Source organism: Amblyomma maculatum, chromosome 6 (genome assembly GCF_055883805.1).
Source record: "Amblyomma maculatum isolate TAMU_Amacu chromosome 6, ASM5588380v1, whole genome shotgun sequence".
NCBI classification, from domain to species: Eukaryota; Metazoa; Arthropoda; class Arachnida; order Ixodida; family Ixodidae; genus Amblyomma; species Amblyomma maculatum.
In genome coordinates this window covers 14881871-14895602 of record NC_139349.1, presented here as the reverse complement: position 1 = coordinate 14895602, position 13732 = coordinate 14881871, and the positions used below count along the sequence as shown (strand labels likewise).

Sequence of the window (13732 nt, the reverse complement as noted above, 5' to 3'; positions counted from 1 at the left end):
GGGTCCGGCGCGTGCGATTTTTAAGGTCATCCTGAGAAGTAGTGGGACGCAGTGGAGAACGCGTGTCACACGTATCGGCAATGTTCACGGGTTTCCGGTACATGTCGCAAATGACGTGCCCAATCAGTGCAGGTCCACTGGCAGGAATATCAACATCGCGAGCGAAGTGAAATTCCCGAAGGCGCGTGCAATGCCACTGCGCGCCGTGAAACGTTCAGTATTTATGCAAAATGCGCCAAGGCAGTGCGTCTGCACAGAGCCAGCAAAAAAAGCACTGAAACTGTTCTACGCTCGTGCACACAAGAGATTCCAACAAGGCGCCGGAAGCGCGAAGTGATTCGCAAGTGCGTGGAGCTTAAAATGGCCTGCCAGGGACATCCGGCCCATTCCCCTGCCAATACAGATCAACTGTTTTTAGCAGCCTCCACGCGCCGGATGAAGCACACACAAGTTCGTTTGACTTAATTGTTCCTCGTGTAGAATATCATTTTCTCATAATTCTATTTGTTACTGTCAGGCAAAAAATTCGGTTCACACAATGTTGGTCTTTGCGGAGGAAGTAAGAACGAGCGATCTGTGAGAGCCTTCTTAGCGCAAGTTGTGCAACGCTTCGAGTGAATTTCATTGCATTTCGTAACATTCTATGTCCCTTTCATTTGTTGCTCTTCTGCCCACTTTCATAAGGCTTTCTTTGGGTCTTCTTCCCACCAATCATTCTGTCTAAATTGAATAAACTGCTGTATTTTGGTGTCATGCTAGTCAAAAAGCCTCATGTAAATTTTAAGCTGCTTTCTTATTTTTTTTTTTTTTTTTGCGGAATTTGATCATTACGAAATAGTGCCTAATTATGCGAACACGCATGCATTTTCTGCTTGTTACTGAGCCCCAGATGAAAATGTCGCTTTTTCTTTTCACTTTTACGCCCAATTTTACGATTCAGTAATTTCAAGCATTTATTATGCAGATGGTTTAAGGCACATTCCTAAGCTGCAAAACACCAATAAAATAAGATAATATGATTCTATGTACAGTATAGAATCCTAGCTGTTTACAGGCGAGGATTATATGTGGTAAGCGCTACTTCCCCGCTGCTACCACGTGGGTGGCGTTATGAAGGTGTGTTATGAAAAGAGCGCTCGAGATTTCTGTATAGCCAGCCACCTTTGTGCCATTCCTTGGACGTACATAGGACCAGGACATTAAACAACACACATGCATGTCTACAGTCGGATAATATATTCATAGCTTGGCTTACAACACAGGTTTTACATAAAATATAAAAAGAAGCAAACTTTTGAATTACTGACTGAAGTAGCGAAAGACGGCGGAACATTCCCAGGTCTTTCCGTAACAAAATAAGATAACACAAACATCAAAAAGGAGGCTATATTATGTGGTCTTAGCCACTACCTTGCGGTTTTGTTTATAATAAAGAATCAAAGTTTAGAAGGGCGCAAATTTCTGGCGCCCAGTTTCTCTCTGTTATTATGCGAAGTTTAGAAAGCATCAAGAGTGAACTACGAAAGTCAGATTTCAAAAGGATCAAAGTGATTTGAAAATTCCGGTAGAGGATATGAGAAGTTTATTATTTTTTTCTGCAAAGCAACAAGCAACATTTTTCAATAAAACATTTAAGCCGGCTTAAAAATTCATGATCCTCGGTAGCTCTGAGACTGCGCCAGAAGATTATTCATAAACATATGCGTTAGCAACAGTTTACTTTGAAAAAATATTGTAATCTACTATAATAATGACGTGAAAACAAGAAATATCTCACTACTTTTTTCTAGGAATTCCGGAATTCCTAAAATAAATGTTTCACATATGAAGAAAAGTAAAGGTCTTTTAAATGCACGAAACTGTCGTCATGGATCGGAACTTCACTATTTCGGCCATGGCGTAATAGAAGAATTTGCAATTTTATTCCCGACACAAAACATTTGTCTGGTTTTCTTGGCCCAGTAAGAAATGACCACGTGAGATCAGTCGCTTCTTCCTTAAATAACAGTTATAGCTGCGACTCTGAAGGTATACAGGTTCATCTAGGTTCATCTAGTGAAATACACGCTCGATGTCTTTTGTCCCTAATTAAACTCCTATTTTTAACATTGCCTGTCGAGTGCTTGCTTCCAAAATAGAACTGCTAAAGTTGCTGCTCAGTTCAAGAAGGGTGATTATTAGTTATATGAGTGTTTGCTGACTCATTTTCATCTTACCGATATTTTCAAAGCGCCGAGAAAACCTTGCCTGTTATTAACTCCGCTCCTTCTTCGATCTATGCAAACTAATTTTTATTTACTCTAGTTTGACGCATGATAGCATCAGTTGCTTATGCACCATTAAACTAATTACAACACAACACAAATTACTTTCGGCTATTCAGGATAGATTTAGGAATAAAAAATTAACGAAATCAGCATTACGAGAACAGGAACGCTTATTGCATCGCAATTTGAAAAACAAAAATTTCTACTTGTGATTTAGGTCGAGTTTAAGTCGTCAATTTCAGGCGCTTTAATCCTATTTACTACCCTAACTTTGTAACAAAAAGAAAAATGTGGAATTCAGCCATATGAAGCCATATAGAAGAACATGCGCGGTTGCCGCCACGGAGGAAGATGGGGACTGAGAGGGGGGCGGAGCTTGTTACGAGGCATAACGGCGACGGCGACGCGAAACGCAGGAACGGCGTCAAAGATATGCGCTCTAAAAGCGTTGACGAAGCCAAACTTCAACACGTTATCGATTACAGACCAATATCCTTGACGAACACAGATTATAAGAGGTTCATGAAAATTTTTGCTAAAAGGCTTCAAACCACAATGCAAGAAATGGTAGGGCCACATCAGACCTGCGGCATTAAAGGCCGAACCATATGTGCTAATATCCACAAGTCACGGTCGGAGCTGGAGTGTTACGACGTCTTGCATGATAGCGCTGCTATGCTCCAGCTTGACCTAGAGGAAGTCTTCAACAAGGTTCCGCGTGATGTCCTGCTTTCAGTTTTAGAAGATGTGAATGAGGGCTCAATTATTCGCAAGGCGGTCGCAATGGCGTACACAGGGTGCACGGCGCGGCTGATAGTAAATAGGCGGGTGGGTGAATGCATGGAAGTGCAATTCTCTGTGCGTCAGGGCTGCTCCATTGCTTTGTCACCATTGCTTTTCTGCTTGCATATTGAGCCATTCCGTCTGAACATTATCGAGGGCAGCATTGTCCGAGGTTTTCGTCTGCATGCAGCAGGAGTCCGCATACTCGCGTATGCCGATAACATTGCTGTCTTCTGTGCTGACTATGAAAGCATTCGCAATGTTGTCCAATTGGTGAAGGACTTTCGTTCTCTGAGCGGCTGTGCTGTGAACAGGGATAAGTACCTGGCGTTCTGGCATGAAGAATGAAACATAACCCCAACGAATTTCGTGAACATGCCTTGGGGAAAAAAAAACCAGTCAAATGTTTAAGATTGACCCTGGAAAACTACCTAGACACGGAGCCATATTGGAACCAGCAGGTTTTAGACGTACGGGAGAAGGCCGAGAAACTAAAAGGATTCGGTTGTTATATTTTTGCACGTGCTACGATTTGTAATTTATTTCTTTTTACCAAGATATGGCACGTGTTACAAGTACTTCATTGTTCTCGAGTGTATGTGCAGAGATTTCACCGCGTGTCCGCCATTTGTTTTAAGGGGGGGGGGGGGGGGGCATTCTGAAGAAGTTGGTTTGGCGCATTTGTATTTGCGCCAGCTTATTAACCGTTTATGTTCTTTCGTGATGCAAAGGACTCATTTTTACGACCATGTGTGTCAGGTTAGGTTGAGCAGAGTTTTGTCAAATCTATTTGTAAGTTAGGTGAGCATACAAGGGAGAATTGTTTTGAATTCTTAATAAAGTCTACAGGCATGTCGTGTCTGCAAGCCTGATTTTGTTCGGATAATTATCAGCTGTATAAAGAAAGAAACTTTATACAGACTTGTGCGATGTCTTTCTTCCGATGTCATTGTACAGAAGGTTGTGCTGTGCAGGTTCATGAAATTCAGTGCTTAAACGAGTGAAAAATATGGCTGTACCAGGGGAAGCAAAAACTTTGTTTTTCAAGCTGCATAGTAATACACTAGAAGTCAAGGCCTATTTAGATTTGAAGGGCTTTCTGTGGAAATCTCTGCTTCAAATGCCGCAAGCCAGAAACTATCGAACACGTTTTCTTAGACTGTTTGGAAGCCTTTTTTTTTTTTGGAGCATTCTGCAACGAATGATTAAAAAAGACCTTCCCGTTGATGCATTCAAAATTAGATTTTTACCAATTGAAGAAGACGATGGACTACCGCTGGACATGGTCATGGTATTGGGCCTGCACAGCATTTGACGATCCGATTCTTCGCATCATGCAGACATGATGCGAAGAAAATACGGTAGTATTTGCGATAATCCGTTTCAAGCGTTACTGATGTTTTAAAGCCACAAGACCAAGTCCCTGAGTGGCTTTCGAGAATTGAAGCGCTGCTACACATGCGCGAATTTTAATGGGCATGCAGCCCGAGCTGGCGTGGTTTTTAACCCATGGTATATGTTTTTCGCGTAATATTCTGTCTGTATAAAATCAGGTTTTGAAGTTGGAAATAAAGGAGAAAAAAAAGCCGCTGTGACTCAATGGTTAGGGCGCTCGGCTTCTGAAACCAAGGAAGCGGGATCAAATACCAGTCGTGGCGGCCGCTTTTCGAGGCGAAAGGCAAGGCACCCGTGTACTGCCTCATCTGGACAGTAGGACAAGAAGATAGGCACATTTCGCCAATGTTTAATTATAGTTTTTGTTTTACTTTTCTTTCAATATTTTTCTCCTAATTTTTTCTTTAAGTTTTCTTCTTCTTCTTATGGAACCCTTCCTTTTCTTTTTCTTTGTCATGTTTTGTTCTTCTTGATACCACAAATAAATCGATAGTTGGTAGTGTGCGCATCATCGCTGTGGACATCCTGATGTAATCTCTTGTGTATGTCTAAATGTGATGGAGAATGCAGCGCCAGAAATCATCAGATTAATCTAACCAACTAACCCGCACGCAAGTTCTATTAAACTTTAAAAATTCCCATCAGGTTGAAATTTCCGGAGCCGTCACTATGGCGTCCCTCACAGCCTGAATCGCTTTGAGAAGTTAAATCGAACTTGTGCGGGGCCGTTGCTTCTTACGTTTCACAATACCAATAAAAAATAACTTAGATTTTAATTCTGCGTCGAGTAAATCATTAAGATTTTATACATTAGTGAAATTTCATATGACTGAAGATGTGTTACTTTTAGTGCCCTATCATTATATATTTTACAGTGTTTCCTGAAGCGTCAGATCAAAAATTCATGGCTGTGTTTTAAACGTTGAGTAACTTGTGCAGCGCGTTTATCCCCGTACGGCCGGCTTTTCGTTAAACACAACTCTAGCGTGAAAGAAAAAGAGGTTGCACGGTGTCTTAAGACGCACCTCAGGAGCCAGCGCTTTCATACCGGCTGGAACGACTGGCAATGTCGTACGTAAATTTCTATTTAAAATATTTTATTCCTTTTTTATCACGGCTCGTAATGCTCGACGTCATAATTGCAAAATGTCGCTTGGTTCAATCCGCATGAGCATGTAATTGAAGAAAGTGAAAACTTCAAGCATCGTCAAACGGAGCTGTTGACGCGAAAACAACGCAAAACAAATATTCAGTGTTAAGATTGTGTGTAAAATATTCTTCCGTTTTCATACTGAATCTTCTACATCCCGCTTTGAAATTCGCTTCACTAGGTGTTATATTGGGAGGTGTTATATTGGTCATTCTCCAAAGTACATCATCGGGGCTCAAATGAATCTTGCATAACCGCGCTCGGTGGAGGAGCTCCAACCAATCGAGCACGACAGCTCGAGCAGAGATGGTTCATGCCTTCAGATTTGTGGCAGACAACTCTCCAAGACAAGAGTCTAAGCTTTTTTGGGGTTCGGGATGAACCAGTGAATAAAGTGAAATCGTCAGCGGCAGACAAAAATATCGTCTCATATAACCTGGAATAATATGGCAAATCTATTCCAACCATACATTATTTTAATCACTGTTGGTGACTAGATTAAGTGACGTCCTACCTTCTTCCTTCTTGGAAATCTGTCTCTAATTTGGGGAGTGTCACGTTGTGGCATAATCGAAGGGGGCAGGAATTGTTATATAGTGCCGGCCCTCTGTAAACGACAGCGCCGGGATTTTCACGGGGACAAGCTTACTCCGCTTTGTGTCCCAACGCAGCTGCCTGCAACAATGTGACGCTACAGTTCGGAACGTTGAAATTTGTGAGGGAGATGATATTAAGCAGCCGTTTTTGCAAGCGTTTATATGGCTTGGTTTGCTCTCGCCAACTATCAGTGGTGCATACTGTTCATCGCAACGCGATTGCGACGAAATGAGGACTGAATTTTATGCCAGAACTTCCTCAGTGTATGAATGAGCTAATGCGCAACGATTATTTTTGTCACTTTGCATTGCAGCTCTCAAAACCAGCAAGACTCTGAACAGACACACGCGGTACAACTGCGAAACCCGAACCTGGAGAACTTTAAAGTAGACCACCTCTACCACCTTGCACTGTCCACGGATGCCCACAACCTGAAGAAGATGTTTGGTGACGTCAAGGTTGGTTCCAGAGGCCTCCAGCGTAAAAGTTTCTTTAAGAAACAGGCTTAAGACCACTTACACAGCGAACACGATTTTGCTACAGGAGTCTACAGCGGAGCTCGCTTGCTCACACACACACACACACACACACACACACACACACACACACACACACACACACACACACACACACACACACACACACACACACACACACACACACACACACACACACACACACACACACACACACACACACACACACACACACACACACACACACACACACACACACACACACACACACACACACACACACACACACACACACACACACACACACACACACACACACACACACACACACACACACACACACACACACACACACACACACGTTATAGGCATATGATGTGTGATGGGGTTTGTCTTCGTCCGCACTTTCAAAACAACATCTCCAAAGGAGATATCATCAGTCATAAAAAGGGGGTAACTCGGGGTACAAATTCATCTCCGCTACCCTTCACTGAGGAGCCGGTTCGTTGCTAAGCTAGCTGAGTACAAACGGTATACCAATATGAACATTAGCGCCAACTACGCATAAAATAATCAGAAAAGCTCATAGGGGAATACTGAAAAGACAGCGACGAGAACACTGGTGAATAAGGGTCTGATAAAATTTATTTGATCTTTTACATGCATGGTCTTTTGCATTCGCTGAAGCAGGCAGCCTGTCAGTACGATGTATAGAGGTAATTATCTACGCCTAGAGAAGAAGTGTATGCTCTCTATGCTGCCGTGGATCGACGGGCATGGCACCTGATAGTTATGCTGGGAAGTGCTATGGTAAGAAAACCTTCGAGATGTATTTTTCCTTCCCACAGCGCTACGGCATAATAATCCGAGGAGAGGGGGCCGGAATTCAGAACATTGTTTTTTTGTTCTGCAGAATTCTATTGACCAACAAACGACCGCGTGGTCACAGTAGTTAGCCTTTGTTCACTGTGGCCGCCTTCGGCTTGGAAATACTTAAGTTCAGTTCCAACACTACAGCAGCAGTTGTGAGAATTAATAGCACGTATTACGCAGCCGCTAATTTCTGCACCTGTGTAAGCTCACCTACCATTAATTAGACGCAGAACTCGCATACCTTCATGCAGCCCTTTCTTTAAGCGGCGTTAAACTGCCTCCTTGTTTATTTTTCTACAAAAGATGGACAGGAAACGGAGGCCAGGTGTTAGTTGCAGCGCTTTAGTTAGACGCTGTATATCTCTAAAGTGTGCCTTCACCCTCCTCCCCCCATTCCTTTAGGTCGACGGGGTGTTCTTGTACGGGCAGTATACCCTCTTTCTTGAGTCTTTGGTTCTATTAACGTCTGAATTCGACGGCCAGTGTAAGACTCGTCCCCTCCTTCATCCATTCACATTGCGGTCATCTTGAACAAACGAGCTTGAACGGCTCGCGCATATCTTTCCTCTAAAAAGTGTCAATGTTAGAGCAAGACGCGTGTATAAAGAGATGGGCGCAGATATACAAAGTGGCACTCCAGTTAGTGCCGAAAGGTTTTGTAACATAGAATGTTAGAACTAAGCGTTCACGTTTTGCACACGGTCGCAGTTCGTGTGCATGGGCGGAACGCCTTCGCGTATGCAGCGCTTCGCTCACTTTGTCAAGGCCGGCCTGGACATTCGGCTGCCCGTCGGCGCGGATCTACACGACATCTGCCAGGCCTCGAACCGCTACGCCATGTACAAGGTCGGCCCCGTGATCGCCGTCAGCGTGAGTTATCTCCGCTTCGTCTTATGAATGCGCAGGTCATTCGTTTTTTGAACTCGGCACAAAATAATAGACTCCGACTACGTGATCCACACTCAGTGATGAAAGCAGTGGTGCGTGGTAAACCAGTTGGGCGGCCCAATCAGCCAACGGAAGTGAACCAACAGCTGCACTGAGCGATTGAATATTATAGTGAATTTGAAGGTCCCGTAGATGTAACACGGACAGAATAGAGCACCTGTCGCTTTGGAGGAAAGTTTCGCTTCATGATAGGATTGCGAGGTTGCAATTCTGTAAATATATAACTGGTTTTTAAGCCCGGTCTGAGCATTAGCTTTTCTCTATCTACTACACTCGCACGCTTTCCAAGCCGGAGGCCACGTTGAGGGCGAGTCTCAGGCCACCCTTCAGTCTAAATACGAACAACCGTCTCACTGTCACCGTCTTGCACTTGACAACCTTCCGATGCAGCACGGCATGGGCACGCCCTCCCTGTCCATCCTGATGCACGAGATCTTCAAGTTGCTTCACTACGCCCAATGCCGCGATGTTGTTTTGCTGCGTATGGGATCATCAGGAGGCATCGGTTAGTGCATTTCACCTGGCATACATTCGCTATTATTGTGCTACTGAAATGCACCTGTGTTTATTTCGACAAATGTCGAGGATTGTAACGTGCGACCAGCAGTACTTCAAGAGTATATTCTTAGTCTCGGCCCATATATATATATATATATATATATATATATATATATATATATATATATATATATATATATATATATATATATATATATATATATATATATATATATATATATATATATATATGTATATTGTCACGTACACGCTGATTCAGGATACTAAGGATAGCAAGAGGTTAGCCCAGACACAACGGCAGCGAGCAGCAGAGACTCAAACGCGCAAGCGGCACTTCGTCGTCCTTTCAACTTCGTCTTCCTTCACTCGGTCATGCGCCACCTGGCAACGTCAGGTGGCGTTACCCCCCCCCCCCCCCCCCCCCCCGAAAAAAAGTTGAAAAAAAAATGAAGGCGGTCGGTAAGAACGGTGTGAAAAGGAAGAGAGTGGTCACAGGGGGCGCGTACGTCATCGTTGGTAATGCGGCTTCAGCCGCACAATGTGCACAATGTCCGAGTTGGGCTTTCGACGTTTTGGAAGTGCGGCGCCGTCTGGAATAACTTCATAACTGAGATCACTCACACGACGCAACACTTTGTACAGCCCGAAGTAGCGAGAAAGGAGTTTCTCTGACAAGCCTGGACGGCGAACTGGCGTCCACACTCAGACTTGGTCCCCAGGTTTGTAGTGAACCTGGCGGTGCCGGAGGTTGTAGCGGTGCGCGTCAGAGGTCTGTTGCCGCCCGATGTGCACACGGGCGAGCTGGCGGTCTTCCTCAGCGCGGATAGCATACTGCTGGGCATATAGGGGAAGCTGGTCATCATCTGGGCACGGGAGCATGGAATCGAGCATAATCTGAACTTCACATCCGTACACAATTCGAAATGGTGTGAAGCGCGTTGTTTCTTGAAGGGCTGTATTATACGCAAATGTGACGTACGGCAGCACCTCGTCCCAGGTCTTGTACTGCACATCGACGTATATTGACAACATGTCCGCAATCGTCTTATTCAACCTTTCGGTAAGACTGTTGCTCTGCGGATGGTACGCTGTGGTCTTGCGATGGGTCGTGTAACTCAGCTGAAATATATGTTCGATGAGCTGTGAAGTGAAAGCTGTCCTTCTTTCGGTAATGACATACGAAGGGGCGCCATGCCTGAAGACCATGTTGTGCATTAAAAATTCGGCTTCTTCGGGAGCTGTGGCATGAGGAATTGCCTTTGTCTCAGCGTATCGAGTCAAGTACTCAGTAGCGACTACTCTGCATTTGTTTCCCGCCTGCAACAAAGGGAAAGGGCCAAGGAGATCTAGGCCGATTTGGTCTAACGGAATACGTGGTGCTATAACGGGCTTGAGAAATTCGGCAGGCTTCAGGGGCGGTGTTTTACGGCGCTGGCATTCGCGACAGCTTCTTAAATAGCATTTCACAGTTTCGAAGAGTCCTGGCTAGTTATACATGTTGCGCACTCGAGCAAGTGTCCTTAAGAAACCCAAATGACCAGATGTCGGTTCGTCGTGGCAAGCAAGGAGAATATCCGCACGGAGCTCGCATGGCACTACCAGAAGGTAAGCTCTTTCTTGGCCTTGGGAGTTCCTTTTATACAAGACGCCTTGCTGCATACAGAAGGATCCAAGGTGCCGAGATAGGTGTCGAGGGAGGCTCGTATCACGCCCTTCCAGATAATCGATGACAAGGAAGGATGTCTGGATCACCTCTTTGTCAATCCCTGAGCTCAGATGCCCTGAGAGCTCCTAGAAAGCCACTGCCGTCATCGGCTGCAGCATCGCCAGCGTCAACGGGTGCTCGTGACAGCGTGTCAGCGTCTTCGTGTTTGCGGCCTGACCTATAAACAATAGTTATGACAAATTCCTGAAGCCGTAAACTCCAGCGTGCAAGTCATCCAGATGAGTTTCGCAGATTTGCCAACCAGAACAAACAATGATGGTCCGTGACGACTTCAAATGGTCGGCCGTAAAATGGGGGAAACTTCATAGGGGCCCACACGACCGCCAGGCATTTCTTTTCCGAGGTGGAGTAGTTCGTTTCGGCACAAGAGAGTGTGCGGCTGGCATAGGCTATTACTCGCTCAATTCCGTCTTGATGCTGAACAAGACCGCGCCAAGACCGATACTACTGGCGTCAGTGTGTACCTCTCTGTCAGCCGCTTCATCGAAGTGCGCCAGAACAGGGGATGTTTGAAGGAACTCGCGAAGCGAAGAGAAGGCCATCTGCTGCTCAGAGTTCCACACAAAGGAGGTGTCGTCACAGGCTCCGCAATCTGAGAAAAGTCCGCAATGAACCGCCGATAATATGCGCACAGGCCCAGAAAGCGCTAAACAGCCCTCTTGTTAGCTGGAACGGGAAACCGTGCGACTGCAGCAGTCTTATCGGGATCCAGGCGCACCCCATCAGCGCTCACAACATATGGCCAAGGAACTTGAGTTCTGTATACCCGAAGTGGCATTTCTGGGGCTTCAGCGTGAGATCAGCAGAACGGAGACCTTCCAGTACAGCTCGAAGGCGTTCGGGACGACACATAGGCTGAGAGATAAAAAGCTGATATTATGCTAGTATGAGTGTGCGATGAATTAAACGGGCAGCATTGTTTTGCGCTGATTATAATGCGTCAGTCTAGTTGCATATGAATAACTACATACCATCGCAAAAAAAAATGAACACAGACCGATATACATGCTTGCTACCGTGCGCTGAGTCAGCGCTTAAATTTAGTGCGTAAGCGTATGGGCAAGGGAGAAATCACAAACTTAAAGGCGATATGCCACATCCGTCCTTGATATCAGCGACAAATTTCGTATTAGAGACAACCGAGTCACAACAAGTGACAAATTCTGCATGCCAAAGGGACTCGGCAGAGCATACGAACACTTGAACCAGAGACCCAAAATAGTCGAGACTGTCCAACTATGCCTAAAAGATGAGCCTCTTTATCGCTTAGCAATAAAGATTACGTGTGACGTGATTATTTTTCTAGCTTTATAGTCTCGCCTGCTTCAACGTTCTCCGTCCCGTAGCCCTGTCAGTAGCCCTGGACCAAAGTGGGGTTTGCTCAACTGAAGACTCGTTCTCGCTGCACGTCTTGCAACTTCGGTAATGTGCACCTATCTGTCGAGGCATGCTGGTGGCATTCTGCCCCCAATGACTCTCATTCAAGCATCTGCCAGTTTGGCATATGTAGGCGGGTCAACAGGGAAAATGGATTGAATTGGCCACCTGATCTGAGCACGTCACTACCTGCCGCTGGTGTCTAACGGAACAGTTTCAGTTCTCATTGATAGAAGAGTGCACCTCCATCCTTCCACCTGTGTCATTCTAGTTTGTAGGGTTTAATGTCCTAAAGTGATTCAGGCGATATCGCACGGTGTTCGGCTCCTTTCTCCATCGAAATGCGGCCGCCGTGGTTAATTAAGTGCCCATTTTTGCTTACGTACGCTTCAGTGTAGTTAAGCGTTAGTAAGTGAGCTTAAACGTACGGAAACAAACATCCCAGCATCTTATTCCCGAGAAATGAGCTATGGTTATTCTGCCCTTCAAATGATATTCAATTTGTCATATTGCCGCGAAACCTTCAAAACGGTATTTGTTGTTTTTTAACAGCCACCGGCATTCGGCCTTATCACTTTGATTCTGGATCGCGTATCAGTTCTGTATTCTTTGTTTGTTAATGCTCGATGTCGCGGTACGCACCTTTATCAGTTTCGTTGTAGCTCAAGATGTACCCAGATCTGTCTCGAAGATTCCGGCCACTAGTGTGTCTTTCTACAATGTTCCAGCTTGTGCTTGTAGCAGTTGCGACGTTATCTAGATTGTTCTGAGCAGCCTTTAAATTGAACGTTGACGAGTGCGACGGGCATTCTTTGTTCAATCATCGACGAGCACGTTTGTTGCTATCGCCGCCGCTGAGTTGCTTAGTTGTTTTGCGGGCGCAAGTCAGCCCAATAAAGAGGTAATTTCAGTATCATCAAGCCTGCGTCTTCTTTTGGTGTCTACAGCCTTGTCACCACTACTTGACAATATTACAACCCGATAAATGGTTTGCTAGCAAGTAACTTCACATTGGACGAGCATCGCGAAGGTTGGGTTACTCACGTCATGATAGTTCATTGCTAACAGATATGTTTAGTCAAATTAAGATTAGGCATGTTCGCCTGTGAAATCAGAACCACCACAAACAAAATAAATTCTGGTTGAGACGGCGTTGCAAAGACGTGACTTCAGTGGGATTAAAAATCATCACCCTGAGACTGCACCTTGCTTCAATGCTGTTAGGGTTGTACTGAACGAATTCTTGACCAGTGTTGGTAGTCAGTCGCCTAAAAATGCAATCGTCTGCGAACAGGCGGACATGCAATATATTTTGCGGCAACTCGTTATTACAAGAATAGGAGGGGAACACGCACAATTGCTTCTGGAACACCTAATGCCATTTGTACTTGGTTAAAAGGATAGTTGATAGCGACAACGGACTTAGGCGATACGTGAGGAATTCATATATCTGTCAAATAATGTCGAAATGCAAGGCGAGAAAGTTTTAAGAACGATTGTTTCTGAGGCAGCTATCGAATAACTTGGCAAAGTCTAAAAAGATGGCACCAGCTTGTAAGTCAGCATCAAGATTGGAGTGTATATCATAAAAAAAGAGAGCGCTGCGTCATGCACGGCAGAT

At 44.9% G+C, this 13732-nt stretch overlaps 1 pseudogene; it reads left to right on the top strand.

The window, feature by feature from the left end:
- The first annotated feature begins 2822 nt into the window (after positions 1-2822).
- LOC146185137 (uridine phosphorylase 1-like) overlaps positions 2823-13732 on the top strand; it is a 25209-nt pseudogene continuing 14299 nt past the window's right edge.